Below are 16,644 nucleotides of genomic sequence, written 5' to 3' on the forward strand. Positions count from 1 at the left end.
TACTTATAATATGCTCAAACTACAGGGTTATGACACCCCCTCTCCACACCCTCAGTTTGTTGAATGCTGAGTTCTTTGTTTGTTCAATCAGTTGTTGTGACCACATCAGTGACTTCTGCTCCAGAAGCTTATTATATTTGAGAGTTTGTGGTGTTCAGGACAATCTACCATGTTTTATGACAAGTTAGTCCTTCATTTCTCTGTATCAAAGCTACATTCAAAGTGCTTTCATTGTATTTCTAAGAAGTAACTCAGGTGCATGGGTGAGTTTCCTTCACAAGAACATTGGATTCCATTAAGACTCACAAGTTGTCAAGGGATTCTAGCCCATGAAGGGTTAAGAATGGACAGAATGTTTGTGTTATCTCAAAATTGATATGTTAAAGCTCTAATCCCCAATGCCACTGTGGGCATGTGAAGGTGGGGCCTTTGCAAAAAGGTTAGGTTTAGACAAAGTGCTGAAGGTGGAGTCCTCAGGATGGGACTAGTGTTTCTAGTAAAAGGAGGGAGAGAGCAGAACTTCCTGTCTCTCCATCATGGGAGGACACAGCAAGTAACCAGCCTTCTGCCAACCAGGAACACCTGCAGCCTGAACCTCAATGTGTTCAGGTGGCTCTCACCCAAACCCCAATGTGTTAGCACCCTGCTTTTGGACTTCGCAGACTCTAAAACTGAGAAATTAATGACTATTTTTTAAACCATCCAGCCTATGGTGTTCTATAAAAGTCATCCAAAGTAAAACAGAAAATAGAAGAATAAGTTGAAAGTCATGCTTGTTAGCATTGAAATAGTGTCCCTTAGCAGCCCTGGGAAGAAATAGAGGTCAGGGAAGCCCTAAGGGACTGTCTCTCATTGGAGATGTGGGTGGTCGGTACCTCCGATTCTGGAGGAATTTCTGTGAGAAGACACCTCACTGTGTCATGCTGTGAGGTGACATAAATAGAGCTAACTCAGCTAACTTTATTCTGAGAACCAAGGGAAATGAGATCCTATGATTCTTAAGAACATGAAATGCCCCCCCCCACTTCCCATGCTGTATATAGTCTCTTCCTTCTTGTTTGATTTTTATGTTTTTGCTTTCTTTCTCACTGACTTCATATTTCCATTATTCTTTTTTGTAGGTTTTCATTTCGAGATTTACAAACTGCACCTTGCCCTCCCTTAGGTATTACAAAATGGTCTATCATAAACATAAAAAAGCCTTCGAATAAAATGTGTGTTGATGTTAGATGAATCAAATGGTGAAATAATTGCTTATAAAGAGGCATACTGATTCATATTGGATGACAGATCTCCCTGGGAAAGGCAAGCCAAAAATCTATGCATGTCATGATCATCCTTTTTGTAAATATAAAAAGTCTAAGAATAAAAGTCCACCCATTGTGCTCGAATGAGTGATGGTGAAGAAAAAATATGGAAGAATATGTTTCAAAATGTTAAACTCCAAATGCTGCAATTGAAAAGACTTTTTCTTTTTTCTTCTTTGTATTTTATGAATTTCTAAAATAATAATGAGTTAACTTTTATTAGAAAAACAAAACTGCTCACATTTGTTGGAGAACAAGGATTTCAGATAAATACATGCTACATATATGTAAGTATACCGAAACATATTTCTAACCTGCTGTCAGCCTCTATTCTTATGCCCCTTCCAAGGAAATTTACTCATTGAAATACCAAAAATCTATTAATCTCCTGTGTGTGATATTGAGAATATTATAGTTAATCTTCAGCATATATATATACACATGTCCATAATCTGTATAATAGAGAAAACAGAGATTTTAGGGGACATCATTAGTCAAAATGAAAGCTCACGACATGTTTAAAAAACATATCTGAAAGTCAAATGCCCCTCCAAAATAAAAAAAAAAAATGGCCATATCCATCAAATACAAGGACCCAGGAGATAAAGCATGGTACTTCTTCATCCTCCCCATATGTCAATCAAGCAGAGGATATCAGAGGGCAGACCCATGGAGCATCAATCTGCCTGGAGGAAATGCACTAAAACATAAAGATTTTCTTTGTCAGCATACTGCCAAACTCAAGTTGTAAGGAATTATTACAGAGAAAATAATTGATACAGAGAAAATTCTAGGGTCTCATATTGATTCAAAAAAGTTTTGCTTGCAGAAGTAGGCTTAAAGTGAAGCTTGGACAACAGAAGTTGAAGGGTCTATGAGAGTGTAAATTGAAGCTAGCGTGGGAATACCAAGAAGACCCAGATGGACTATTAGATCCTCTTGCTGAGTTGCCAGTGCAGAGTCCCAGGATTCGTGATGCAGGTGAATCAAAGAAAAGAGAGCGGTACATGAATGATTTCTATTTATTTCCAAAGTATAAAACCAAAAAACAGCATATCAAACTCTCTCAGTTGGCCCTGGCCCACTTGAGCCCAACTTGAAGAATTCTCCCTACTTATTGATTTGGGAGGGTTGAAGAAAAGTGTTGAGGAAAGAATGAGAATAGAAAAGAAAAAAAAAAAAAAAAGATCAGCAACCTGATATGAGTCTGACTTACAGATTATAGATTCAGTTAGAAAGAATTGATTGCCTGGAGTTCACCTGTGATTTCATTTCATATGAGGGGGAAGGTGGAAATTCATCTGTTTTAAATGATCAAATGGAACAAAGTCACAATCACAAGATTGTTCATTCAACCACATTCAGTCAGCATCTATTGAGCCTCTACCGTGTGCTTAGCAATGTGCTCAGCACAGAATTTTCTGTAAGTTCACAGATAAGTTAATTGAAGACATGACTTCTGTAATATCTCCATTCTAATTTTGTTGAAATTGTAGTTTTTCAAAATCTACCCCTAAATAAAATATGTTAAAAGGTTTAAAATATTTTAAAGGTTTCTAAAGCTTGTTAAGTTCTGTGTCTAGGAATACACAGATAAATAATAGAAGCTGAAATCTGATTTCTGTCCTCTAGAAACTAATAATACCAGTAGATGTATATTAACAATCAAACAACCAAACCAAATATAAGCTCCAGATTTCATAATATGACATTATAAACTCAATCCCTATCCCTCAACTGCAAAAGTGTTCAAAAAGTCGGCACAATAAAATAAAGGTTAAATACCAAAAAACTAACTCAAAGGAAAGGGAATCCCCCAGATGCCAACAATTATAGAATATATCATTCTTTTCAAGTATATACAGAAAATTTATAATAATTAACCATATATTTTCCTTAAAACTCACACTATGGGAATTAATGAGATTTTAAATTTTTACATTGAAAAAGTTAGTATTTCAATGAGCATTTTCTGAACACTAAAATGTGCAGGATTTCTAAGCCTACATATATATGTAGTTTATTTCTAATAAAAATAAACAACTTTGTCTTTCTAGTAAAAAATAATACTCTCACTCAAAATTCTTAAGATAGAGAAAAATTCAAAGAAAACAAAAAAGTTATTTTAAAATTACAGCACTTAGATATAACCATGATTAACATTTTGGACATAAACTTCTAGATTTTTTTCTTTGCATTCACACACTAAAATATATGAGTGTGTGTGTGTGTGTGTACATTCTTTCCCTATATTCGTAAAAAAATGATATGAAAATCACTACTTATTAAAATTAGATATCAAGCATCAGGCACTAAGAATTATAAAATCACCATTAAATTAGTCAAAGTTTTCTGGAAAAATCATAATGCAGAGCTCATTAAATAGCTAAACAGAACAACAGCAAAATAAAAAACAAAGCTCATATCTTTATTTCTTCTTTTAGGATGCAGCTAAAGCTATATATAGAGGGAAGTATTAGTCTTAAATATTAATAAAGGAATCTTTGTAGAAATATGATGAACTATGCACTCAAATTAAAATATTTGAAAACTAACCACTGACTAACCCCCAAAGAGACCAAAAAGAAAAATGAAAAATAAATAGCAAATTAATAAACTAGAGATATATCATTTATCTGAAGGGTCAGCAAAAAGAAAACTTACCTGAAATGTCTAATCAAATCAACAAGTCATTGCTAAACTGATTAAGAAGGAAAAATGAAGAATGAAATCTCAAAATCATGCTGCTACTGGAAACAAAAGAAAGAAATAGCGTGATATGCAGAAGCAGTAATAAATGAAAGATTTACAGAGTATTTAAGAAAAATAGATGCCCTCTGTTATGAAAAATAATCTGGAGAATAAAAAAGTTAAGCTTTGTATTTCAAATAGAATCAATAATTTTGTTAAAAAGGTAGACAAAGAAAATTGTAAAGGGGAATATTACACACCAATATTTTCCAGTGAATACAGAAGCAAAAAAACTCAAAATAAACCATAAGAAAACTACCACCTCACATTAAGATGGCTCCTATTGGAAAATAACAAGTGTGAGCAAGGATATAAAGAATCCAGAACATTCGTGTAGTGTTGGTGGGAGTTAAAATGGTGCAGCTTCTACTGATAACAGTATGACTATAAATCAGCAATTCCACTTCTTGGTCTATATACAAAAGAATTGAAAACAGGATGAGAAAGATATCTGAACACCCACATTCATGGCCGCATTATTCACAATAGTCAAAAGGTAGAAACTAATCTAATATCCATGAGGTGATAAGTGGATAAACAAAATGGGGTGCACACATCAGATGGGATATTATTTGCATTAATAAAGGGGAAAATTCTGACTCAAACTACAATGTGATGAACTTTGAAGATTATGCTAAGTGAAACGAGCCAGCCGATTGTAAAAAAAAAAAAAAAGAGAGAGAGAGAGAGAGAGACAAGTGCTGTGTGATTCTACTTACATAGGGTACCTAGTCAAGTTTGCAGAAAAAGACAGTAGAATGATGGTTGCCAGAGGCTGGGGAAGGCAGAAGGGAATTGCTGTTTAATGAGGATAGTGTTTCAGTTTTGTAAGAGGAGAAATTTCTGAAGATTTGTTGAATAACATGCAAATGTTGTTAGAACTGCTGAAGTGCACACACTCAATGGTTCATGTAGCGAATTTTATGTTATGTATATTCCACCACAATTTTCAAAATATAGCAAATGAAAGTTAACAATGATACGAGAGGGAGACTTTTATGTCCAAAAAGCAAGGACAACAAAAATGATGAATATCTGGGCAAATATCAAAGATGAATTTTGTCCTCTTAAGTTCTTCACAGTTTGATTGTTTAAAAGCCAAACTCTGGAGACAAACTGATGGAGGTGTCGCTGTATGTAGGTGGAGCACATGTGACAGATATAATATAAAGGTCAGGGAGGGAGAATAAAGAAACCTGCATACTTCTAGGTGTCAAAATGTTTTAAAACCTTTTAAAAGCCTTTTAAGGAAAATCTTTAAAAAATCAATTAAAAAATTCAGACTTGGGCCTCCCCTGGTGGCGCAGTGATTAAGTGCTGGGCTGTGAGGCTGCCTGCAGCCTCTGCAGCGCCGGTTCGTTCCCCTGCCACCAGCGAGGGTCCCACAAAAAAAAAAAAAAAAAATCAGACTTGAACACAGAGAAAAGTTAGACATGTATTATCATTTCTAGAGCAAACACTAAAAGAATACAAGAGAAAACCTAAAATCTAACAAATAAGTTAATGTGTAATATTAAAATAATTCAAATAATATATAAAAGAAGGCAGCAAAGGGTAACAAATGAGCAAGATGACAAACAGAAAATCCTAATCATGTCGATCGCAATTATGTTACTAAATTTAAATGATAGTGTATCAATCAACCAAGAACCTTGATGACACCAAAAAGCAATAAAAACGCATGCACATTTCTACTTCTAGATATCATGGACCTGCTTGTACTACACCACTCATCCCACAGAATAAAAAAATAAAAATTAAAGTACATGTGCTATACAAAAAGCAGAGAATTATTAAATTACTCAGACCTAGAGATGTCAAATGCTGGAGGAGAGGGAATTCCATCAATATCATGCAATATTCTTTGCCACTTTCCCATCAAGTCATTTGGCAAATTGGGCATAGATCATTATGGGATTTTTTTTTAAGATTTATTTATACAAGAACTGGGGTACAGGTCAGAGGCACAGGAAGGTGAGAGGATTCACCAGAGAGAGTGGGGAACAGAACAGGCAGACGAACTGAAATATACTGCTGAGGGGAGCAGCAGGCGAGGCATGAGAGGTCTGCCATGCCACGTGGGTTTCTCCCTGGCTGGCCAGGGATCGAACTCATGCTGCAGAGGCTGCAGACAGCTTCACAGCGCTGCGCTCAACCCGCTGCGCCACTGGAGAGGCCCCATTATGGGAATTTCTATACTATCCGCAAGGATTTTTCTTTATGATTTCAGTAACTCTAGAACTTTTCTAAAAAATAAAGCTAATTTTAAAATACAATACCAACTAGAATCACATAAATAACAGAATAATTAAGTATAAGACTAACAAATCTGTATAATATCTGTATGCTAAAATTATAAAATGTTGATGAAATATATCAAAGATCTAAATAAATGAGAAGACCATTCTCATAAATTGGGAGAGTAACATAATAAATACATCAGTTTTCCTTAAATTTATATACAGATTAGCACAATTCCCATAAAAATCCAAGGAAGTTTTTTATAAATATAGAAAAGTTTATTGCAAAATTTATATGGAAAGAAAAAGGAATTACATTAGATAAATCTCTGAAAGGAAGAACTAAGTTAAAGGAAAACCTCTACCTAATTTCAAGATACATTTTATGCAGACAATAATCCAACATTATGTTAAATTGGTTGAGGAATAAGCATATAGATCAATAGAAAAGAATAGAAATCTTAGAACTAAATTCACACAACTAACTGGCTTTTGACAAAAATGCAAGAGCCATTACATGGAGGAAAGATAGTCTTTTCAACAAGTGGTGCTGGCAATTGGAAATTCTTAAGCAACTAATGATCCTCAAACTAAGTCTCATGTCTTACACAAAAATTAACTGAAAATTGATCATAAATTAAAATGTAATACTATAAAACTTTCAGGAAAAAATAATAAAATATTTGAGAGCTAGGGTTTAAGAGTTCTTAGACACAACTCTGAATGCATGATCCATCAAAGAAAAATCAATAAATTGGCATTCATTAAAATTTAAAAGTCTTGCTCTATTTGAAATGATTAAAAAGACAAGCTAAAAACTGAAAGAATATATTTGCAAACAACATGTGACAAAGTTCTCATATCTAGAATGTATCAAAACCCTCAAAACTTAAGAGTAAGACGATCCAGTTACAAAATGGGAAAATCACATGGCATGGCATTTCACCTAAGGAGCTATACAAATGGTGAATGAGCACAAGAAAAAATGTTTAACATTTGCAAGCATCAAGGAAGTGCAAATTAGATAGTGCTGATACATCATTAAACGCCTATTAGAACAGTTAGAATGAAACCGTGACAACATCAAAGGCTGGTTAGGATACAGAGAAACTGTATCCTCTCATACTTCAATGACAGGAATGCAAAAGATACAGCTACTGTGAAAAATAGCTTGGCAATATTTTCAAAAACTAAAATGTGCAAGCCTACAACTTAGCAAACACTCTGATGCGTTTGTCCCAGAGATATGAAAACATATGTGCACAGAACCACCTGCAAATGGGAAGTTCAGTGGATCAAAATCTGGGGAATCAATTAGCTCCCCCCAGATAATACAGTCTTACCATGATGGCAGCTACTTGAACTCCAAATGTGGGTTCTAGTGTACCTTGATATCACATGACTGAAGTGATACATCTTCATTCTACAAGATTGGTCATCGTAGGTAGAATTCATACAGGTCAGAGCAGAAAAGTCAGTTCATGAGAATTACAAGAAAATTTGGGCTTTAATGAGTGATGTCTACAAAAAAAAATTAAAAAAAAAAGAGAATAAGGCAAGAAAATATTCAGAGAAACAAAATGAAAGCTGTTCTTAGAGAATAATATTCCAAGGATATTGACATATTACCTTCCAAAATAATTATTTAATGGCTGCTACCAGTTTGTACTGTTTAGTCTGAACTTTTAAAATTTCATCTGAGGGTAATACCCTATGAGTATCTCCCTTTTTCTCATTGAAATGGTCAGAAGCATAATGGTGTGAGGGAACAGAAGGTTTAGCAAGGCTGCAGAACATGTCATTTATTCCGTGTTCAAAGGCAATCGTCAAAAGGGAAGCCAAGAGATATCTTTATTCCTCTGTGAGAATTCTATTGTTCCTCATGTTCTAATTATGAAATTTGAGCTTCAAAGGATGAAAGGGAAGCTCAATCAGCAGTATAAAGTGTATCTTCTTTGGAATAGTTCTTAACAATTTAAATGGCAGGGTTAGGTGGCTGGACTGACCTGATAGTTAGAGCAATATTTTAGAATACTCAAAACAGTCTGCAAAGCAGCATTTCTTGATTCACTTATGTTCCAGACAAATTATAAGGCTGTATAGCAGAGAAAGAAAATACTGCTAATCTTTTATGGCAGTTAGATGGTTTTACTGAAATGTAACAGTGAAAACAAATTTCTAATGCACAAAAAAAAAAAAATGCTGTGCCATTTTTCCTCAATTCAAAATGAATTCATATGTTCCTTAATCACAGAATAGTAAAAGCTTCAAATTGAACAAAAGGAAATGTAGGGAATTTCCACAAAGAAGAATTTTTAAATAAAGTGAAAAAAGACTTGAAGGATACTTTCGGGCTTTCAAGGCCCACAAGGGAGTTAATGGAATCTGTGGCCACAGCAATCCAAAATTAATGTTGGATTTGGAAAATCAACATGTTTGGGAAACTGAAAAGAGGCAAGCTACATGAAATGAAATAATTGTGTGTCCTCACGTATCTGTAAAATTCACCCCACTCAGGCGTACTCAGACATATGTTAAAGACATAACTGTCTCTGCTTCCATTTGAGGTTTCTTTTTTAATAAATGAAACTCAAACCACAGAAGCAGTTGACAATGTGAAATTACAAAAAAGCTGTCAGAAGGCCTGTGTAGGAGATACATTCACTATAAGCACAAGTGCTAGGAATCTGAGAAGCTTTTTAAATGGATTCAGAGACCTTTGAAAAAAAAGAGGTCTCCTTCTCCAGTAATTGAATTTGACACCAATGTTCTTTGGATGCTGGGGCTGTACAGGGTATTTTCCCAGCCACATCTAGGCTAAATTGGAGATGGTGACCTCTGATAGACTAGAGCAATCCAGGAAGTAATAGAAACCTCACTTCATAGAAACTGGTGACAGGTTGGGATTAAATGCTGGGCTGGCCAGGAACAGTCAAATTCCTTTTCAGGAAGCCTATAAGCATCCCGAGGAATGGAGATTTTTTTAAAAAACATTCTACAAATGCTTCTTTTTCTTATTTGCTCTGACTCAATTGAAAATTATAGTCTAAGATCACCTCAGATTTGGGACAGAGGCAAGACTTAAATCCAAATGAGAGGTCCTAGTTTCCTAATGCCGTTTTACAGAAAAGTACCACGAGAAAGAAAAACTGGCACATAGACAGACACAGAAAAGGATGTTCTTTGCACAGTTGTTTAAAACAGTAAGTATTCAAGAACAAGGAATTGGTTAAGCTCAGATACGTCATAAAATGGAAGTTTATGCAGTCATTAAAAAGAATCTCGTAAAAGGATGTTATCATTTCTTAGAAATCAGAGTAGGTAGACATGTGAAGATCTGGGAGAATGGCCTGGCTGGAGAGGGCATGGAAGCTCGGTGCCCTTTTCCTGTACCAGCCCTGCACCTTTTCTCCAGCTGGCTGCCCTGAGTCACCATCATGTATAGTAAATCAGTGATCTAGTGAGTAAAACATTTTCAATTAAATAAAAATTAAAATTAATTTCTCATATCTATTTTCAAATAAAGTAAAAGCTAAATTACTGTGAAAGCATGGTAGGGATTTAATAAATATACTGGGTATACATGTATGTTTCCACAAAAGCACAGAATAAAAAATTAGAAACTATTGAATGATCATGGATTAGGCAATTAAGATTACATATTGTTCCTATTTTTTATACTTTGCTAATTTATACACTTACCAAAATTAATTTTATGTACTACTTTATAATCAGAAATTGAAAAAAAAGTAGCTAAGAGGATGAAAATATGATTAGTCATTTTAGCACAAAAATATTATTGCATTTACTTATTGTTTATTAATTTTTGAACAAAAATTTATTAAATACATGGCATTAGGACTTCTAAGGAAAAAAGCCTAGAGAGAATATGTATTTGCATAATTCCCTTCCTAAAATTCACAGAAGAGGACCAAAAAATTGAAAAGAGAATAAAAATTACATCAGTATAAAACCAGGAAAATGATACAAACCTACATGACAAATTCTTAAAAATAATCTTAAATTATAATTTACCTATTAAAAGAGTAGATTATTGCTTGCCCCTAGTCACTTACACAATTAACAAGGGGTTACTATCCAACAGACAAAAATAAAAGTATACAATTTAACATTAAAAATCCAAACAATCCAGTTAATAAGTGGCAGTAGATCTAAACAGACAGTTCCTCACAGAGGAGATCCAGAGGGCCAATAGACACATGGAAATGCATTCATTGTTGCTTTTAATAAGGGAGATTCAGGCCCAAACCACAATGAGATGTCATCTCTCACCCTTGAGAATGGGACATTTTACAAAGACCCCCAATGACAAGTGGCAGAGAAGAAGCCAAGAATGACTTACCCCATTCCACCTCATTGGTGAGACTAAAATGATGCAGCCGGCAACTGAATTTACCTTAAAAAGCTAAAAATGGAAATACCATATGACCCAGCAAATTCACTGTTGGGTATCTACACAAAGAACATGAAACCATCAGCTCAAAAAATGATAATGTTCTACAATATTTACTACAGCACTATTTACAACAGCTGGGACACAAATACAACCAGATCCACTGATAGATGACTGGATCAAAAAGATGTGGTATATACACACAATGGAATGATTTAGAGCCACAAGAAAAGGTGAATTTTTGACATTTACAGCAAAATAGAATGAGTTCTAGGGAATTATGTGTAGTAAAGGGAGGCAAAGACAAATATTAGACATTTATACACAGGGCAATTTGATAAAGCAAAATACTTATAAAAACTGGTATACCCTAATAAATGAAGTGAGGTATTCTAGAGTTATTAAGATGGGAGAGGAAGAAAGGGTCAAGACGGTATAAGGGATAGGGCTGGGGAAGAAATAAGTATGGAAAAGAAGGTATGTCTCCATATGCTAAGGTATTAAGAGCTATTAAGGGAATATAGTGAACAATACTATGTCAATACATTTGACAACATAAATGAAGCAAACAAATTCCTTAGCAAAACAGCATGTGTAAATTAAAACAAGATGAACCAGGAACAAAAAAATCTCTATTTATGATTAATTTTTTATCAAAATCTTCCACCAAGGAATCTGGGTCTAATTGGTTTCACTGGTGAATTCATATATTGTGGAATAATAATACCAAATTCACACAAATTCTTTAAGAAGCCACAAAAGGTAGGGAAACCTCAGTTCACTTTTTTGAGGTCATCATGAAGCTGATTTCAAAACCTATTGAAAATATTACAAGTTTAGAGGGATTCTAAAATGAATACAGTCAAATTTTTCTCATGAACATTGACACAAAATCCTCATAAAAATATTCATAAGTTGAATCCAACATCACAGAAAAATAATATGTCACAACCAATGGTGTTATAGCTCAATAATTCAAGGTATTTTAACATTCAAAATTTGATCAATATAATCCATGATATTAATAGACTAATAAAAACTATGATTCTCTCAATGGAAAAAGAAAAAGCATTTGACAAAACTCAACATGCATTCATATAAATATTCTGATCAAACTGGAAATAGTAGGAAACATCTTTATCCTATAAAAGGACATTTTCAAATATTATACAACTACCATCATATTTAATAGTGAAAGAATGAAATATTTTGTTCTGAGATAAGACACTCTCATCAATTCTGTTTAGTAAGGTACTGAAAGTCCTAATCAGCATTAAAAAGACAGTAAAAGGAAACAGTAAAATTCTATTTATTTACAGATGATTTGGTTGACTTCATTTTAAAATAAAATCCTAGGATATCTACAAAGCAAATACTAGAACTAAAAGTGAATTCACCAAACATACAATAAACAATCATATTTTTATATATTAGCAGCAAAAAGCTGGTAAGCTAAATTTTATAAACAAATCCATTTGTGTTAGAACAACATCTGCTAGCTCTAATGAATGAATATAGCAATGTCACAGGATAAAAAGTCAAAATACGAGAAGGAATTGTACCTATATATACCTGTAATAAACATTTTTCAAAAATTAACTACAAACAATATAATACAATTGAGTAAAACATTTACAAGACATCACCACTGAAAAAATTATTCCAAAATATTAAATAAGTAAATAGATATACCATGTTCATAACCTGGGTGTCTAAAAATGTTTACAATGTCAATTGTCCCAGAATTTAGCTATAGAGTCATTATAACACCAATTACAATATTGGCAGGAATTTTTAAAAATGTATGTGAACATTGAAAGAAATCAGAATACACAGAACACTTTTTAAAAAGAAAACAAAGTTAGAGGACTTACAGTCCCTGACTCTAAGACATTCAGTAATGAAAAGTTATGCCGTGTTGGCATAAGGGTAGGGAAATGGATTAATCCAACAGAAAAGAGAACCTACAAGTAGATTGCTATTGAGTCACTAGTTTTGGCAAAGGTAACTAAGTAAATGCGACATAAAAAAACAGTCATTTCATGGAAAGACATCCCCTGCTCATGGATTGGAAGAATAAACATTATTAAAATGGCCATCCTACCAAAAGCAATATACAGATTCAATGCTATTCCAATCAAAATTTCAATGTCATTCTTCAAAGAAATAGAACAATTATTGATGAAGTTCTTATGGAATCACCAAAAACCCCGAATAGCCAAAGCTCTACTGAAAAAAAAAAGAAGGAAATGGAGGCATCACACTCCCAGACTTCAAACTATACTACAAAGCCATAATCATCAAAACTGCATGGTATTGGAACAAGAACAGACATACAGACCAATGGAATCGAATAGAAAATCCAGAAATAAACCCACAGATTTATGGTCAACTAATCTTTGACAAAGGAGCAAAGGCTATGCATTGGAGCAAAGAAAGTTTGTTCAATAAATGGTGCTGGGAAAACTGGGTCGCTACACGCAAAAGAATGAAGCTTGACCACTACCTCACACCATACACAAAAATCAACTCAAAATGGATTAAAGAACTAGACATAAGACCTGAAACCATAAAATACATAGAAGGAAATATAGGCGAAACACTACAGGATTTGCACATCAAAGACATCTTTACAGACACATCACCCAAAGCAGTGATAGTGAAGGCAAAGATAAACAGCTGGGACTACATCAAATTAAAGAGCTTCTGCACAGCAAAAGAGACAATAACAAAAACAAAGAGAAACCCCACCAACTGGGAGAACATTTTTGCACACAACACTAATGATAAAGGACTGATCACAAAAATCTGCAAAGAGCTGATGAGACTCAACAACAACAAAGAAAATAATCCAGTCAAAAATTGGGCAGAAGAGTTAAAAGAAACTTCTCTGAAGAGGAAATGCAAATGGCCAACAGACATATGAAAAAATGTTCAACATCACTTGTAATCAGGGAAATGCAAATCAAAACTACCATGAGATACCATCTCACACCAGTGAGAATGGCACATATTAAAAAAACTAGCAACAACAAATGTTGGCGAGGGTGTGGAGAAAAAGGAACTCTTCTGCACTGTTGGTGGGAGTGCAAACTGGTCCAACCACTATGGGGAGCTGTGTGGAGATTTCTGGACCTACTAAACATAGAGCTTCCATATGAACCAGCAATTCCACTCCTAGGTATTTACCCAAAGGACACAGAAACATCAATTCCAAAGAACACCTGCACCCCTATGTTTATAGCAGCACTGTTTACAATAGCTAAGCTTTGGAAACAACCCAAATGCCCAAAAATAGATGACTGGATCAAGAAGATGTGGTACATATATACCATGGGATATTACTCAGCATTCAAAAAAGATAAACACATGCAATTTGCAGCAACATGGATGGCGCTGGAAGGGATCATGCTCAGCGAAATAAGCCAAAAAGAAAAAGAAAAATACCGGATGGTCTCACTCATAGCAGGAATCTAGAAAACTTAAATAAGGGACCAGGAAAATGAATATAAGAAAGTGAAAATCAAATCAACAAAAAACTATGAACCAGAGACACTTTTTGGGTGGTGGGGGGCGGGAGGGGAGGGATTGGGGTCAGAATGGGGTGTTTGCAATTGTATGGGGGAATATAAAAATAAAATTTATTATTAAAAAAAAAGACAGTCATTTCAACAAATGGCGTTACAACTACTGCAAACCACTGCACATAGTAAAAAATGAGCCTCTAGCCTTTATTTTGTACAATACACAAAAATATCTCCAAGATGAAGCACAGACCTAAAGCTTCTAGAAAAATAAAAACAGGAAGTGTCTCCACAATCTGGGTTCAGGCAAAAAACTGCTTAGACAGGACACAAAGGGCAATGACCCTAAAAGAACATAGGTACACTTGACTTAATTAAATTAAAAACTGGGCCTCCCTGGTGGCACAACTGGTTAAGCACCACACTATGAGGCAATGCACAGCCTCTGCAGCACAAGTTTGATCCCCCGCTGGCCAAGGAGCAACCCACATGGCGCAGCAGACCTCTCCTGTCCCCCCGCTGCTCCCCTCAGCAGTGTTATTTCAGTCAATCTGCCTGTTCTGCTCCCCACTCTGTCTCTGGTGAGTCCTCTCACCCCCCCACATCTCTGGCCTATACCCCAGCTCTTGTATGCATAAATAAATAAATCTTCAAAAAAATAACTATTGCTCATCAAAAATAATCATTAGGAAATAGGCAAGAATAAGAAAATTGATAAATTATCTGATGAAATGCTTGTATATAGAAAATATGAAGAACTCAATTATAAAAAGATAAACAACTATTAAAAACTATCCAAAAGTGTAGACATTAAGTGTTCAACATCACTAGTTATTAGAAAACAAAAACAAAAACCACTACACACCCACTAGATTAGCTGACATTAAAAAGATGTCAATCCTGAACAGCCCTGAGGATGTACAAGTGGAATTCTAATCATTCTTGGCAGCAAAACACAACAGTACAAGCTTGGCAGCTCATTTGGCACCTTCTTGTATAGTTAAATCACTCTATCCAATGACCTAGCAATTCCACTCAGACATTTATCCATATGAAATGAAAAGATTCTGCCGCTAAGACTTGTAGAAGTAGGTACATAGTAATACTTTTCATAATAGCCCCAAGTTGGAAATTACCCAAATGCCCGTCAACAGGAGAAGGAATAGACATATTGTGATTTGTTTACAAAATGGAAAACACTCTGCAGTAACAGCTACTATGGTTGAATAGAAGAAGCGAGACACAATGAGGCGTATACTAAGTTCTGTATAATCTCACTGATAGCATGTTCTGAAGAGAAACATGATGTAAGATTGCAAACAACAAGAAAAAGTCCTAAGGAGCAGTGTTGGTGGGAAGAGCAAGAGGAAAGTGTTTGGGCACTGATCCCAACATGGCTGCCACAGCTCCGGAGTCTGCTTGTCCAGAAGCGAAGCCAACATTGTCTTTTCTCAGGGTCTCTTTTTCAAAGTAAAGGCTGATCAATTTGAGTTCATAGAGCTTTTTAAACAAAAACTATTTTTTATACCGCTTGTAAAACATTTCCCATAAATTAAGTCAAAAGAAAAATGCCAAATTGGGAAATGATTTCTAAAACACACAACAGACAATGTGGTTAATACATAAATATTTTCTACAAGTGAATGAAAAACAAAGTAAACATCTCCATGTTTAAAAGGCAGTTATCAGAATACGAAATCTCAAATAGAAAAAAATAATGTAATATCAGAAAAAGTGCCCCTTCTTGCCTCCCTCTTCACCCTCCCAGTAAAAGCAGAAAGCAGGAATCAAAACAAGGATAACATGGTACATCCAAATGTGGTCCATTAAAAATTAGAAAGGTGTGTGGATAAGGTTATATTAAGAATGGGCAAAATGAAAATCATACCATGTGTAGCATGATGCAATATTTTAGAAACATAAGTATCATGCTAATTATGTAAATATAGCTATATTAATTATATATGAAATAATATTAATTATTAACATATTGTACAATTATATTTACATAACTATAAATTATTTATTTGGTTATAGAGTAAAATATATCAATATATATCAATACTTATCTTTGTTTGTAAAATGCATTTAGGCATAGATTTCTTAAAGATAATCGACAAACTATTAAAATTATTACTGCCAGGAATTAGTGTTGATGTGGGGAGTGATGGGGTATTTTCACTTTCTAATCTTACGTTTTATATTTTGAAAATTTGAGGTATATACCTGGTGACACCAAGTGAAAGCAGTGACAATGTAGGTGGTAACAATTATTCTAAGAGTAACCAGTCAATAAATGCACAGGGCTAAGGCCTGTTTGGTGAGCCTCTCCGACAGGCAGAAAGGACAGCTGCTTCCTGGAAGAACGCGTGATGTCCGCAGAGGAGACATGGAATGAGGATTGACTT

The sequence above is a fragment of the Talpa europaea genome (assembly GCF_964194135.1).
Source record: "Talpa europaea genome assembly, chromosome: 2".
NCBI lineage: Eukaryota > Metazoa > Chordata > Mammalia > Eulipotyphla > Talpidae > Talpa > Talpa europaea.